At 41.4% G+C, this 12,773-nt stretch overlaps 1 pseudogene; it reads left to right on the plus strand.

Annotated features, from left to right (window-relative positions):
* The first annotated feature begins 11,556 nt into the window (after window positions 1-11,556).
* LOC142492435 (putative ATP-dependent RNA helicase DDX49 pseudogene) lies at window positions 11,557-12,486 on the plus strand (annotated as a pseudogene).
* Window positions 12,487-12,773: the final 287 nt, after the last annotated feature.

A 12,773-nucleotide genomic window follows, 5' to 3' on the forward strand; every position in this document is an offset into this window, starting at 1 on the left:
CATTAGGGGTGGTCCCACCCTGAAGACAGTCTCTCTCTCTTTGCCAGATTAGGCCTGGTCCCAGACCTGTCTTGTCAGGATACTCAGCATCGGCTGTGTCCTTCACTCTATACAATACTAATGGGGCAGGATCCCTATCTTAGGGCCTGTCCCTAAAGCAGCCACAAGCTAAGGTAATCACTCAGGGTGTAGCTGGGGCCTAGGGGGTTTCTGGCCTAGTGCAGAGGCTACTTGCCTCCCTGCACATAACCTATCCTCACTTCCCCTATCCTCTCCTGGCACCTACTGCCTCGCGTGGTGTAAGTCTGTGGTGACTGTATCCTCTCAGCCGAGATTCTAGCTATCCCATTGGCTGAGCGCGTGACCCCTTCCGAGGCTCATGGGACATGTAGCCCCTCCTTGGAGTCTCTCCCTATTGGTTGCATCTTCGCGTGCTTGTACTGCGCATGCGCGACATGTAATGGCTGCCGCGGGTCCTCCTGAGCATGCAAAACCTTGCGCAAGATGGCGGCGTCCTGTATCAGATACCGCCGGGAGCCCCCAGCGATGCGCCACCCCCCAGCTCCCCAACACGCAGCGGGTGTCCCTGCTCTCAGCGGAGGCAAGGGGGGGAACAGAGGACCTGGCTACAGTACATCCATGTGTTTTTTTTTTTTTTAATAAATCAGTTCTGTACTATGAGAAAATACTTGTAGCATTAAAAAAAAATGTTTTAAAGACATTTTTAATGTTTCTAATGTAGGAAGCATTTCCAAAGTGACAGCCCCCTTCCCCTTCTGATAGGCTCTGGCTCTTGAGCCCCGCCCTCTCTCTAGCAGTGCACCAATTGTATCTTGAAACTGCCTAGTCAACCATATTACAGAACTACATTGCCCAGAATGCTGTGCAAGAACTGAATTAAATAACCCTGTGCAAGCGATTGATTACAGTCGATTACAGGAGAACACTTGTCAGTGTGCAGATTGTATTGATGCACATATTGAATGGGAAATATATATATATATATATATATATATATATATATATATATATATATATATATATATATATATATATATATATATATATATGTGTTTTTAAACTGCAGCTTGAACTGCAGCTTTAAATACTGTGTGAGTATTCTTGGGGTTTGACCTCGCAAAATCAAAACTACACTGTATGGGATGTGCATTGGTTTTATTTATTTTGGCTTTCACTTGTGTCTGCCATTGAAACTATGCTTTATAATGAAATCCAAAACACTGCATCTAGACATTTTGGCTACAGAGCCATGTAATTGCTATTAAACATGGCGTTGGATCCATCCCCACAGTGCAGAGGGAGCCGTGGTACAGTGCACTCCCTGAGAGCAGTAGATGTAATCTTCAGTAAGAACGTCACTAAATCTCATGCCATCTCAAGAAAGGCACAAAAGTTTGCAACTTTGATGCTCTCAGAAAGTCAGAAAGGCAACAAAGAGTATATTCCACTCACTGTTTTATACTTGGTCAATTTTATCTTGCAGCGCTGAATTTATACTTAAGACCTGTACAGAATGTAATATCTGGCTAAGCATTTCACTTTATTGCAATGTTTAGTAGGACCATACTGTTAAGTAGTTGAGTTACTGTAAGCTGTCCAGTTTGTTAAAAAAAAAGAAATCCTAAAAGCAAAGGATTTTCATACCAAACATTGGTATGTTTTAATTAGTAAAATTGTTTCTCTGTTATTTTACGTGGAGAAAAGGAGAAATAGCAGAGCACTACAACAAGTTTCATAATTAGTAGAGATGCCCCAACAAACCATTCTGGTACCTGTCAGAGCCCCCGAGAACGTGTTTCTAGAAACGGGGAACGCGTTACCATCCATTTGTGTTGGCCACTGTGAAGACATTGCTGCTGTTGGCAAAGGTTTAGGATACAGCTCTAACACATACATTTGCACAAGCTCACATTTGTTTAATGAAATGGTTAACATGAGAAGGAAGTAAATATTTGCTGTGGTTTCTTCCAACACAAAGACTCTTATCAGATGTACGTTGTTAAATAAGATTTAGCCTCAGTTTGCCTGTAACATGTGGCAAACACCCAAAGCAGAGACCTTCCCGAAGGCCGCGGCCATGGTGGGCGCGATGGCACGTGCGACGGCGTGCAAGGCGTGAACAACATGCAGCATTTCTATGAGGCAGGCCATACAGTAGTGCACCTGACCTCGCACACGGTGAAGCGTGATGACGCGGCAGTGTTTTGAGCCGACAAACGATATTGATTTTTTCGCGCGACGGTCGCGTCAGGTTGGGCGGTTTTCCTAATCGGGGCAAACCAGCCTGGTGACATCATGGCCACGCCTCCCCGTCGCATGAAAATCAAAGTCCATGGATCGCTCGGGGCGACAGGCGCATGCGACTCCCTGCGCTCCGTCGTGCACGCACCTGCACTACTGTATATCCGAGGCCTTAGAGAGCAGGATTTGGAGTAGGTTAAGAAGATAATTGTAGAGGGTGGTGGGGTTCCATATCTGCCATTATTTGTAGAACTGTGTGATGTTTCAATCACTAAAGAATATGTTTAGATTTCCTCTGTTCCTCTACCAGCTCCACAAGAAAACAGAACGTGATCTCCCCTAGAAAACAAGTGGAAAGGGCCAATTTCCTAGCCACCTCATCATGGGACATCTAAAGGTTTAAGGACCAGATCACAAGTATCTGCATAACACAATTTGATATTACGTGAAATTATAATATTATTAATCTTTAATATTAAAACTATATATGTTAATTTCAGACCTAATGTACAAATAATCATATTAGAGAATGCTACAGATGCATCCACCAGTATCAGATCACTTGCCTGGGAAATTCTGGGACAGTCTCACAGTAAATGCCTCAACATGGCCTCAAATTTCTGTGAGAATCTTAATTGCCCATCGGATCAAACTGAATGGGACTGCAGACCGCCCCCCCCCCCCGCTGTGTTAATCTGATGGGCCATTAAGAATCTCACAGAAATGTTGAGGCATTTACTGTGAGACTGCTCCAGAATCTCCCAGAATTTCCCATGTACAATGTTCTAATACTGGTGGCTGCATCTTTACTAGAGGTTCTATTTGTCACTTTATGAGCAAGCAGAGTTATGGTTTATGAATGACCTAAAACTTCTACATGATAAGTGAGGCGTCAATAACACACAATTATTCTCTTTAATCGAAAATGTTTAATAACTGGGCGATGAATGAAAGCTACCATCTGACTTGTGTATGCTGGGAGGACCCACTTACTGTATTCACCTTGGTCTGAAACCTTGTGTAATAGCAATGTCTTCCCAGTAGGAAAACATTAGTCTTACACATTGTGATGTATCTGAAACTCTAAAATTAAGGGCTTGCCATTAAATTGACATTCAGAAAATGATATTCTATTTAAAGCTTGATTCACTGATACGATATTAACACACGTGTGCCCTTTCTTAAGCGATAATCAGAAAAATGATAAAACAAGCTCTGCATTATTGCACTTGTGATCAGGGTAAATTAAGTTTAGCCTTGATAAATTACTCAAGGCTACTAGAATTGCACAAGTTTTAGAACCTGCCGATAAGTGGCTTATCACCACTCACTCGACGATGTGTTTTGGACTGCTGAAAAAATTGTCGATTCATGCCTTTATCGCCCATTTATCGAGGCTTTATCGAGACTAGCAGTAGTCATTTTGACCGAAAAGGCCTCGATACGTGGCTTATCAAGGCTTATAGAATAGGCCCCATAGCCTTCTATCTTTAGATTTCCATTCCGTTATTGTAATTCGCAGGACCTGCTTCGGGTTCGTTTTAATTTGTGTTGTATATATTGTTACAGTAGTTGTTTACCAAATTTTTTCCACTTCACCTCACTGATTCTTTAATTATGTACTTATTAAAGATATTACTTTAGATTAATCCATTTACACTGATCACGAGTGCAACAGAGCAAAGAGATATTTTTTTGTGTTTGCTCATACATTATCCTGCATGCAGCTTGATCCACTATTACCAACCCCTTACTTTTAGCTTAGCATGAGTTGTTCTTTGCATTAGTCTTTGTTAAGCGATAACAAAGCAATATGAGGTGACAGGGAGGCGTCACTTGAAGAAAGAATTACTATGTATGTATGTCTTTATTTATAATGGAATGGAATACAATGGAATGTATCAAGTTCTTTTCTCCTTTGTCTGAATGTGTCATTAACCGACCAGGTAAAAGATATGCGTGACATTAATTGTAACCATTTTATTTACTCTTATGGTGACACAGGGTGATAAAATAAACAGATGTTGGACATGAGACAAGGAAATGTCATACATTGCTTTATTATCCTTTAATTCTCTTGAATACATGTACGTACAATATATTCCCAAGCTGTTCCAAGTACACAACATTCCTTAAGCCTTACAATTGTGCTACAGTGTTAATGTGTGTGCATACTTCAGAGACTATTAGACAGTGGAGGAACTTTCACTTGGACACATGGTGTATTTGCATTTTTGAGTGTTTGTCTGAAAGGTTGATTCACAGTTCACTTGATCAGGTATTTCACAATTCTGAAGCATGCAAGAGATTTTTTGAGAGCACTGGGATTACATACTAGTAATTGGGACATTAAGTTTCATGACGTCAGGAGGTCTCGAGTCAACCCCATGTAACGTACGGCACTACCGTGAGAACATGGCAAGGCAAAATCTCCAGCTCCCTAGCTGATCCACTCTTCACCTTCCACAAAGGTCCCTAAAATGAGTAATTTCTCCCCTCACTCCATCCCAATATACCATCTGTCACGAACAGCACACTTGTCAGCACATGACTAAGATATGCAATCAGGGTTAATACACATGGCTACTCTAGACAACTCACCTTTTTCCTGCACAAAGTACTTTCAATAAGTTAATATTAACCCCTTGCTAGATTGCAACCATACTGTAAGAGATGTGTGCAGAGGTATGCAATGGAGACCGTTTTAAAGGTGAAATTAAAACAAGACTTTATTGCCTGTTCCTTTGAAACAATACAGCAAACAAAAATATACATAAAACAATAAACACCTATCCCTGTGTAAGGGCTAACTTACTTCCCCAGTCCCTCTCTGCAAGGCTGGGGGGGGGGGAGAGGGGGAGCCCCTTACCCACTTATCACCCCCAAAGTCTCAGCGGAACCTTAACGCAGGTGATCCTTCGGGTCAGTGGTGTCCGGGTAGGTGTCTGCTTGAGTGTCCTGGCATAGAGGTCAGGTCCCCTTTTGTCTTGATCTCAGAACACAGCCCTCCTTTTCCTTATGGCAGCTCCATTGTGAGCTCTTTCCTGTTTCTTAGGTCAGGCATTTTCTAAAAGTCCTAATCAGCCAGGTGGAGTCTGGTTGATTGCCGGTGTGCAATTAATGAGCACACTGCTGGATTTAGAGGCAGTTTCCCTCAAACAGTGATAAGTCCCTGTTACACATACCTATTCACTCCCACCACCCAATAAATCTGCAAAAATATGTAATTATACAGCATACATCTGCCAGGGTTTCATGTCCTGTGTATTCAAGAAAAACTATGCACTTAGCACACAAAAATCCGATGTAGCAAAATATGTCTGAAATTGTACTTTACTCTCTACCATGAGATCATGCATGCAACCAGTTCAATGAGAGCCAACGCATCACTTAATAAAGTTTGGCTTTAATATACAAAAATAAAGTGCTTAGCTTACATAAAAAGATTATAACAAGAACATATAGTTACAATAAATGCAGAACAGTTTATTAAAATAAAAGGATAAAACAAACAGAAATCCCTATACAGTACGTTAACATATGTCATACTGTTGGTCCTGTCCCAGAGAGGTCACTGAATTAATTAATATACATTAATGGCGCTATATAAATAAAGACATATATACATCCCAAAACACACCTCTGTTGAATTCTGATTTTCATGTTACTGTGGTGAGACTTTGCACTATTTCTTCCCCATTGAAACAACATAAGACCCACCCCTGTCATAAATCTCCTGGCAAAAAAAACCAAAACTCTTTTGGCGTTTAAAAAGTCTTGACTGAATATAAATAAAGGCCTCATAGTTTAATTTCTCTATTTCTCAGAGAAACAATACTTGCAGAAGCAAGAGAAGAGCTTCTGTATGAAGCACTCATATCCAGTTGGAATGATTGGGTAGTGAAGACTTAACTTTTAATAGAATTCTATTAAAAATGACTGAAAGTCTTGACTACCCAATCATTCCAACTGGATCTAAGTGCTTAAAACAGAAGCTCTTCTCTTGCTTCTGCAAGTATTGTTTCTCTTTGCATGTTTTTCTCCTGAGAGCATCTCTCCAACCACATTAGACTATAGCAAGAACCTTCCAGAATATTTGAGGTTACAAATGTTTTATCGATTCTGGAGTACGAATCATGTGGGGGCGAGTAAATAGAATAATGCCTCTGTCCTTTACGTGAGCGACGCCAGGCATCGAACAGACAAAATTCTTTGGTTAGTAATCTAAATTTCTTCGCTAACCAAATGTCATTGCGGAATTTGACTGTCCTGGATTTGTCCATATCTGGGTCCAGTACCATATTAAAGTCACCTCCCAGAATCATTGAGTGCTCTTGGCTGTCTCCCAAAGATTCCAATGTTTCCCTCAGAAAGTAAATTTGTCCCTCGTTAGGTGCATATACATTCACTAGTGTGATATGTTGGCCTGAGAGAAGACCATGAACCACAACAGACCTCCCCCTTGGTCTCGCTTAACCCTTTCATACCTGTGACCTGATTATCAGTGTGGTGCATAACCCCTAAAATAATCCATCTCTTTCGACTCTTTGGGCCAGGGCCCACTCACCCACCGCTCGGCCACACAGACCGCTTGTTCCGCTGCTCCACGCAGGTATCGGCTTTCAGGGAAACCTCGAGTGTGTTTCTCCCCTCCGCATGAATAATCTGTCATCCAGGCAATGGCAGGTGACAGAGTCATACCTACAATAGAACTTTAGGGATATAATGGGGAACAGAGAAAAAACAAAGCTGCAGTTCCGACGTCGGTTTCTTTGAACTGCCATGGATCACCGTCTCGTCAATCACTGGAACCCCCGCAGATTCATGCTGAAGCTTCCAAAGTTTGGATGGACAACCGAAGGGTCTCAGTGGTGCCCTCTCAAGGGCGTAGCCAGTCCTAGCTCTTTCCTCTTTGGGCCATCGTCCCCTCAGCCTGATGCTCATCCTCTGAGTTGTTCCCTTGAGATTCTCGCTGTTGGCTTGATCTATCCTTGGGTTCCAGTCTTCGCTCTGACAAGAAAGCTGCGGATTCCTCAGGGTAGCCTGTCTCCTCTATGGTTAACTATAGCTGTAGCGGCCGTTATTCGAAGACTTCACGCGGTGTATACATCGGAATACCCATGTCATGGCGCGTGATTTTTTCCAACCGTACCGCCTTAGACGCATGTTGACTCGGGTTTCTATTGGGTGCAGAAAATTGCATTTTAGTAGTATCTGCAATACCGTCGAGAAACTCAAGTGGGCGATCGCGAGTTGTTGTCTTAAAAATCTAATAGCAATTCAACCTGTCTTTTATTGCCATACAGTTCTGCAAGTGTGTGTGTATTTGTAATTTGAAGATTAACGTTACGAGTTCATACTGTATAGTGTACATGGGAAATAAGTAGTTTCTGAGGCTCCTTAGCCATACACAGATTAAAAATATGAGCACACATACTGTATACAGGATAATAAAAGGAAAAGAAGTAATACAAAAATACAACGTCGCTTCTTCTTCCGAAGGTAAAATATTTTTTCCGCTCATGCGTGTACCGTATGTCTAATTAAAACCTTGTTGAAATGCATATGCGTGTCATCACATTTCTATATGTATTATTTATTAATCAATACTTTTGCAAGGCTTGCTCTTCTTTTCATACTGTTTTTATTTTATGCGCATACGTGTACTGTACATATGTCTCATTGGAACCTTGTTGAAACGCATATGCGTGTCATCACATTTAGGCGCATGCGTGTATGTCTCATTGGAAAACCTTGTTGAAACGCATATTCATGTCATCACATTTAGGTGCATGCGTGTATGTGAATTTCCAAGTTGGGGGAAAAAAAAAGAAACATTCAACTTTTTTTTCTCTCGACATGGCCTTATTGAAGGACTGATTTTAACCAACCATTATGTGAATTTTTATATGTCTTCGATACTTTATCTGTATACAGTACTGTATGAGGTTGTATAATGTAATTTTTATTTGAGGGGCGGGGGGTGGCGGGTCACAAAATTTTGATGAACTGTTCAAAATATTTCGCTGACCTAATAATCCTGCACACACTACTACTGTAGCATGACTGCTAGGATGACTCCTCCACACACATTCAAAGTGAATTTCAAGTTAAATCTTCGCAAAGGTTGCATTGCATTCTGTATTTCTTTTGTAATTTTTAATTGAGGGGTGGGGGGTGGCAGAGGGTCACAACATTTTGATGAACTGATTTCTTTGAACAAATAATCCTGCATACACACCCGGCCTTACATAGCAACTTGAAAATGCGCGTAGTAGCATACCTCGCCCCCCCCCCGCCCACGCAACACACACACAAAGCCTAAAGCCAAAGCCAAAGGTATTATCAACTTCTTATCGACACCTCCCCCCTGAGAGCCATTCATGAAAATCTTTGAGGCTTTGTTAACAGAAACTGTGTCACAGTCTTCTTGAGGCCGTTCTCACACACGCATGCGCACGTGTGATAAGCCCTTCTTGGAGAGGATTTGGTGAGTACATGTGTGTCTGTATGATGAGAACAAACTTCTGATGCTCTTGAGCCCCGCCCTTTCCCTAGCTGTCCACCAATTGTATCTACAATCATATTGCAGGAATACATTTTCAATAATTGTGCAAAAATTGAATTGAATTAAATTAAATAACCCTGAGCAAAGCGATTGATTACAGGAGAACGGACCGATCTGCAGCTTACTGTAACTAATCACTTGTCTGTGTGCATAATGCACATATGGTACAGTATTGTTTTAAAAAAATAATATTTTGTTTAAATACGGCAACTTGAACTGCAGCTTTAAACTTAATACTGTACTGTACTCTAACACTAATCCAGGTAAGCATGGAACCCAGCTTGCAGTTCCCTAAGTATACCCTGATGGTCCTGCTTGGTGAGTACTGTGTCTCTCTCTGCTGTGCCATTTTCCCTGTCATCTGTGTCTCTGCCTCTTTTATCCCCCTGTCTCTCAGCCATGTCTCTCTGGCTCTCAGCTTGTTTCTGAGTCCCTCTCCTGCACTGCTTCCAACTGCACGCGCCCCGGTGCCATCTTTTTGTTTTTCCGCCGACAAGCAGAGTTGCTAGCCAAAATGGGACAGATCTGGGGCTGCATCTTTCCTGTCCTTCTTCGGAGGCATCTCCTGATGTCCCCCCACCTGCTGCCATGAGTTTGGGGCTGCTACGAGGTGCCGATGTTCAAATCTATGAGCGGGATGCACGGAGCTTAGTTAGAACACACGCGCGCGCACCCCCCTGCTAGAGATTTTTTGACTGTCTCCTTCAACTATTCCAAAGTCAGAACAGAATAGCAAATTCTGTAATTTACACAAAGTGTGGTAGATTTTGTAATATTGTCGGCAGCACATAGGCAAGAAGTGGTCAGAGTGGTCTTCTGCATTTCATTTCTATTGTGTTTACTTCATTTTGGCTAATAGCTCTTGTAGACCTTGCTGATGTCAGGTACTGAGCTACTGATGCTATAGCAAGAAGTATGACATTTTGTGACCCTGGCTTAGTGCTTTCCTTGACTTTGTAAGAGGCTACTTCAGAAGAGTTTGAGCTCATGGCTTCAGCAGTTGAGAACAGCCTCCCTAGACATACTGTATATGCCCATATTTACTATACAGTGTTATGCCATAAGACCCCTTTCCGGACTTAAAGACATCTTGTTGCACATTCAAGTGAATGAACTCTAAGGTGTTTTTCAGACACAGAAAATATTTTATGGCATAATACTGTTAGTAAATATCAGAGATATACCAAAATGGGTGAGCTAAGCTTTGGAAAAAAAAACATGAACAGTAAAAAAACATCACCATAGTAAAAATGGCAAAACCAGTACAATAAATCCACAAAACATTGTTTGTACATTCCCTCCCATGATTTTATACGCCTAAATGTCCACTATTCTTCTTATGTACAGTAGGGAATGATGTGCCAGAGCCCTTATTTTCTGCTGCAAAGGGGAATTCCAGGTATTTAGTAAGACATGGGAATGCAGAACCAGCTGCATAAAGACAAATATGATTACTCAGTTCATTTACCCAGTGATACACACATTTCCCATTGTACAACAGAGGTCTACAACTACTAAGTGAAATACAAGGTCTCTTTTATTGGGTCTACTCTTGCTAGACATAGATGTAGATCTTAAGCGGCTCTGTTCTCTGGAACACAAAGCCTCGCCTATCACACAAAGGCAGTGATGTTATTATGTTATGTTTGCACAACTTCTTACATTACTTCACCATTGCACCAGTGAAATATTTACGTTTTACTCTTTGTTAGTTCAGTCATTTGAGTCATCAATGTAATGTTAGGCCCACAATTTGTTATGGTTTCCACCCACTTATGCTTAAATTCCTTGTCTATGTGTCATGGGTTAGTAACAATCAAATTGTTAAACCTCTAAGGCTTATGCCTGCCTTAACATAACCCCATTCAACTAGAAATATCCCATAATCCGTATGCTTACATAATATATAACTTATCTTTGTAGAACTGTGGGAGAGATATATCAACACAAAAGGAACGCTTGCTTGGAGATACTGCACTATTTTTGCTCCCAATTTCCCAAAATATAAGAAACGTGTTAAGCAAGTTTCCTACATATGGTGCACGTAAAGGTTTACACCATCTCGGAAATTATATTTTTGGAGCAAAAAAGGGAATTATTGTAACTATAATAGTATATAAATCGGTCAATTTCTCCCTCCTCCTCTTGACACTCCCAAGAACTGCAAAATTATGTACACAGAATATTGTAGCAAAGTACCTTGATGAATTGGAACTAAGTAGACACAAAAGCTAATTTTTACTAAGCGCTGCTATTCCATGAGATATATTCCAGCACTGGGAGACGTCTTGAAAACCCTGCTGTCTTTATGGTCATTTACATCAGCTACTTGTATTCCCCAATTAATAAAATGTAGGATTGTATTCATCCACCATAAGTGTTTTATCTAACCCATTGCCAAGGTTTCATGCATGACTGGTCATGTTGGAAAAACAATACATGTGGAAAGGGTGTTCACGTATATTTAGAACACGTTAAATATGTCACTGCCGGGTTTAGTATTGTTTGCAGTGTTCAATTTAGAGTTTGAAATTTAGATATCTCTTCCTATCTGCCATGATCCTGGCTATCTTGTCTAATCTACTTGCCCATATTAATAGCGGTTCAAAATTGTGTGTTCGCGCCAGCGACAAGTCTCCACATTAAAGGTTCTCCTACAGTATATAAAATGTGATGGCCTTAAAATAAAAATACTACTATCAATTATTGGTATTTTATCCAGAGAAATGGATATGATCGCACAAGCCCTGGAGCTATCCAGGAAGCCACACATTGTGATAGCCACCTTTGCCATCTGGTTGATCACATCCAGAGTGCCAACACCTTCAGCGTGAAGAAGATCTGATTCTTGTTTCTGGATGCGACTGACCGCATTCTCGTGCAGGGCTGCACGGATTTTACCAAGCTCCTGTATGTGATCCTGGTGGCAGTGCTGGCTGAGAGACAGACGTTCCAGTTCAGTGCCATGCAGATAGACACTCCGCAGGAGCTGAAAGGCATCACCATGAATAAACCATATTTTTGGGAGTTCTCCTCCGAGGTGCCGGACGCCTACCTGGTGCTTCTGATCCAGACATTCCAGGATGAGCACGAGGACTGGTTCATCAGGATCTTCAACACCTGAAAGAACTGCCAGATACTGAAAATAATGCTGCAGGAGTTTAACTTTGCCTCCGTGGCTCTGCACTCCATGATCTAGCAGAGGCAGAGATTCACTGCTCTCTCCAAGTTCAAATCCACCGTCTTTAAGATTCACATTGCGACTGATGTTGCTGCCAGGGGCCTGGATATTTCAACCATTCAGGTCATAATTAACCATAACACTCCGGGTCTAACTAAAATTGAGATTCATCGCGCTTAACACACAGCCTGCGCAGAATGTAGCCAAATTGAAATAACACTGGTGACACAGTATGATATTCACCTGGTGCAAATGGTGAGGGAACAGATCAACATGAAGCTGCAGGCATTTTCAGTGAAAGAGAGCAAGGTGTTGAAAATCCTGACCCAGGTGAAACGTCACCCAACTGGAGTGTGAAATCAAATTGTAATGCACGGACTCCGACGAGAAAAAGGAGATCAATAAGAGGAAGCAGCTCATTCTGGAAGGGAAGGACCCCGACTCTCCTGGCTGCAAAAACAGTGCAATACAGTAGACACCTAAATATAAAACTCGATTTTATTGAAATAAGTTAAAATAATGTGTAAGGGATTATGGACAAACAAAACAAACAAGTGAGCATGTAATAAAATGATGCGGAGAGTGATTTGCAAGGGAACTGGGGAGTAATGAAACACTTGGAAGATTATTATATATAAAGAATCTAACCACAAAACTGTTGTTGTGTTTGTTTGTACTCCAATTGTCCTTTAAGGGGAAAATGATCCCTGCATTGCTAATAAATCCCTTGATTGGTGGATCTTCTTATATAGTATACCTCCC

This window comes from Ascaphus truei, chromosome 4 (genome assembly GCF_040206685.1).
Source record: "Ascaphus truei isolate aAscTru1 chromosome 4, aAscTru1.hap1, whole genome shotgun sequence".
NCBI classification, from domain to species: Eukaryota; Metazoa; Chordata; class Amphibia; order Anura; family Ascaphidae; genus Ascaphus; species Ascaphus truei.